The sequence below is a fragment of the Myotis davidii genome, unplaced genomic scaffold (genome assembly GCF_000327345.1).
Source record: "Myotis davidii unplaced genomic scaffold, ASM32734v1 scaffold435, whole genome shotgun sequence".
Taxonomy (NCBI): Eukaryota; Metazoa; Chordata; class Mammalia; order Chiroptera; family Vespertilionidae; genus Myotis; species Myotis davidii.
In genome coordinates this window covers 359,504-363,227 of record NW_006285998.1, presented here as the reverse complement: position 1 = coordinate 363,227, position 3,724 = coordinate 359,504, and the positions used below count along the sequence as shown (strand labels likewise).

The 3,724-nt window shown below is 42.9% G+C and overlaps 1 pseudogene; it reads left to right on the top strand.

Annotated features, from left to right (window-relative positions):
• The first annotated feature begins 619 nt into the window (after positions 1–619).
• LOC102757674 lies at positions 620–1,268 on the top strand (annotated as a pseudogene).
• Positions 1,269–3,724: the final 2,456 nt, after the last annotated feature.

Here is a 3,724-nt window from a genome sequence, read left to right as displayed (position 1 = left end):
ATAGAAGCTTTGGTACATTTTTTTTTCTGACTATATCTATTATAAAGGAATCCACCTTAGGCAAATACCTCCCTGATAATTCCACTGGTAGAATTGTATATGGGTCTAATCTGGATGAATATTGTATAGCTATAGAGATGGATGATGAATAACTAAGAAAAACACCTGGATATGATGGCCAAAGGCTTGCAGCAGCCTGTCCTCTCTGTCATAGTATGCCGGAAGCCGGTCCACCCTTGCTGCCTGACACAGTCGCTGCAGGGAAGAAACATCTGCACAGCTTATGTTTCAAGGGATCTGGCGTATATGGCATATGGTTTACTCCCCCTCTTAGTGCTATGTGTTTTAAACAGGACCACCTCCCGGAGAAAGGTTGTTTCCCCAGGTAGGGATTTTTACCCCGAAGTTAGGGAGGGAATAAAACCCCTTAACTAAATGCCAGGCGGGTAGTTAATCACTTTAACTACGAACAATCACCCTTAAACTACATAATCTTTACTCCCTGGATTGGAGATAAGAAACGCCCTAATCTTTGGAATAGAAATTGACAGGATTAAAATCAACTGGTATAAATACAGATGTAACAAGACAATAAAAGACAGAACTTGGATTTTCAGAAATGGCAGCTCCACTGGGAGGTATGTTCTCCGGGCAGCCACTCGGTGCCCCGTCCCTGCTGCCGGGCCTCCCGGGCCAGGCCTTGCTTCTTCAGGCAGCGCCAGGTGCTCCCAGATCTTCTCCGAGTACCTTGGTGGATGAGTTGGAGTCATCTTTCCAGGTTTGCTTTGCTTCTCTGGTGAGTCAGGACTATGTCAATGGCATGGATCAGGAGGAAATTCGAACTGGTGTTGATCAGTGTATCCAGAAATTTCTGGATATTGCAAGACAAACAGAATGTTTTTTTCTACAAAAAAGATTGCAGTTATCTGTCCAGAAGCCGGAGCAGGTTATCAAAGAGGATGTCTCGGCACTGCGGAAGGAGCTGCAGCGGAAAGACGCCCTGGTCCAGAAGCACCTGACCAAGCTATGGCATTGGCAGCAGGTGCTGGAGGACATCAACGGGCAGCACAAGAAGCCTGCTGACATCCCGCAGGGCTCCCTGGCCTACCTTGAGCAGGCATCTGCCAACATCCCGCGCCTATGAAACAGAACTGAGGAAAAGCCACAGGAGCAGGTCACTTCTCGGTGGCATGACATTTTGGAAGAACTCTGCCAGAGAACAAGACTATTTCAGTTGCATGCTCCCACCTAAAATGTTCCCGGTTTTTTTAAAAAAAATCCTGATTTCTGGGCCTCATCCTCCGGAAATTCTGTTTCTTTGTTATGGGGTGGGGCCACAACATTAGTAACAAAGAAACAGAATTTCTGGAGGATGAGGCCCAGAAATCAGGATTTTAAAAAGATTCCCAGGTGATTCTAATGTGCAGCCATGGTTGAGAACCACTGTTTTAGTTGGTTTCAGGTTGATTTAGCTCTGTGTCTTCTAGTTGCATTTACAATCATACGCTTCTCTCCCTCCTCTTCCCCCTCCTCTCCTGCATTTGTGAGGAGAGGTTTTAATCCTTTGTTCTCAAGATAAAGTCCTTCTACAAGTGAACTGCAAAGCTCTTTGTTTGGTTTAATTTTCCAGCCTCAGTTCCCCTATTCCACTTTGTAAGGACAGAAAAAGGCCTCTCTTTTTCTTTGCTGTGGCCTTCCACAATTTATGAGAATCACCTGGTAATTCAACCCCAAGATTGTTGGCTCCTCTGATTCAAACTGCTTCTCTGTTCAAACTGTGGGACAAGATAAGCTACTTTCAAGGCTATATTCTTACATCCCCCTCCTCCCTGCTGTTTTCACAACTCAGGGGTAATTCCCACCAAGGAGTTTCTAGTTAGTAGAAAGTTCCCTTCCCGACTCTGCTTCAAACAAGCCTCCGCTGAACTCTTCATAACTTTTGTTCTAAGCTTGTTTTACTGATAAGACACTTCTCTAGGACATCTGCCAGAAGACTGTTTCCTGGAAAGCAAACAAACTGTAGCTTTTCAAGACAACCCCCAATATCTGCTCAACTTCAACACGACCCCCCCCTCCCTTCCTTGTTACCTGTCAACAGCAACTGATTGGTCTTTAAAAGTAGAAGCCACTCTTTGTTCCTTGTCCTGTATTGATTAGCAATACTTGGCCCTTTACTCCCTTGGAAAGTAAAGTAAACGTCCTCTCTGATCTTCTCTTTCACATAAGGGCTCAATAAATTACAAAACACACATTCTTTTAGTTGTGAATTCTTTCACAGCCCCTGTCACCAGTAAAACCCTGATACGCTTGTCCCAGAATTTTCCCAGCTTTTCATTGTCTTATAACAGTTTGAAATTAAAACCTAACTAAAAGCAGTTTATAGTAAGTCCTAGGCTAAAATCTTCTTAGACAAAAGTCAATCTTTACCTCAATTAAGCCTGTCTGTTACCTTTTTGCATCTATGACAACCTGATAACTTCCCTTTTTCCAGAACCTTCAGGGTCAGAGATCACAAATTCTCTCATTGTTATTGTTACAGACTTAATTGTTGACTGTTAACTATCCTATAAGCACCTATGGAAAAGAAGCCTGTATCTATCATTTTATTTTTATTCCAATCCCAAAGATTTCCCTGTTTTGCTTTCTCTCGCCTCTCTAATCTATTACTAATGGATTTCATGTAACCCACTTACTTTTTTCTCTTTTGATTGTAATGTATAAAATAAGATGCAACACTGCCATTCTCTGGAACATTTTCTCAAGCTGTTGAGATTTTGCTTCCCTGAAATTATTGACAGATTGGCTTAAATAAACTCATAAAAAATATTTACAGGTTTGAATGTTTCTTACGTTGACATATTTGTATTTTGAATCAGAGGTCCTCACTCTGACTCTCCTGTCCTGCTGACCAGGTTCCCATGGCTGGATAAGTGTTCAAGGATTGCCTAGAGATGTTAAGGGATCTGCACAGAAAGGGTCACCCTATGAATATGTGGGTTTCTTCCTAAAGTTGCTATGACAGTGCTAAACACATTTAATTCCCTGTCACTCTGAGGCTGTGAGTGGGGGTGGGAAGAGGGCAACGCTGCAAGATGATGGGGTAAGAGTGTTATTAGAGGGATGGAGGCAGAGAAATTAAGGTAACTTTTGTTTTTAAGGGAACCTTTGCTTCCCCAGCATCTAACAGGCCCTTTTATATGTGCTTTCTCTGTTAATTTCCAGACAATTCTGGGAAACATAATCCCTGTTTTGTACATATCAAAATGGAGGTTAGAAAAGGTCAGTGTATCCCACACACTCATTTAATCAGAAAGAGGATGTGAACCAAATCTGTTTACTTTCTGTGAAAATAGGAAGTGGGCTGGGTATGGAGAAGATGGGGTCTAGAAAGTGATGGGTGAGGCCGAACAGGGAACAGAAACGGGAGTGAACAGTGTCCAGCTGGGGAACCATGAACAGGCCTGATTAGGGTGGAAGCTGGGAGAGGCGCTCCAATGTTTGCTCTCCAGCATCGGCACAGATGCCATGACAATCATTGGACTTACCATTACTGATAAGCACCTAGCTAGTCATGCATTTGTTTATGTAACCTTTGGCTTACACTTGGTTCTCAGTAACATTCAATAATTCCAGTTCCAAAGATCCACAGAAGAGCTCAGTAAATTACAAAACACACTCAAGGTTTTGGTGTTGATACTTCATGAAGAAGAAAACAGCCTGGCCG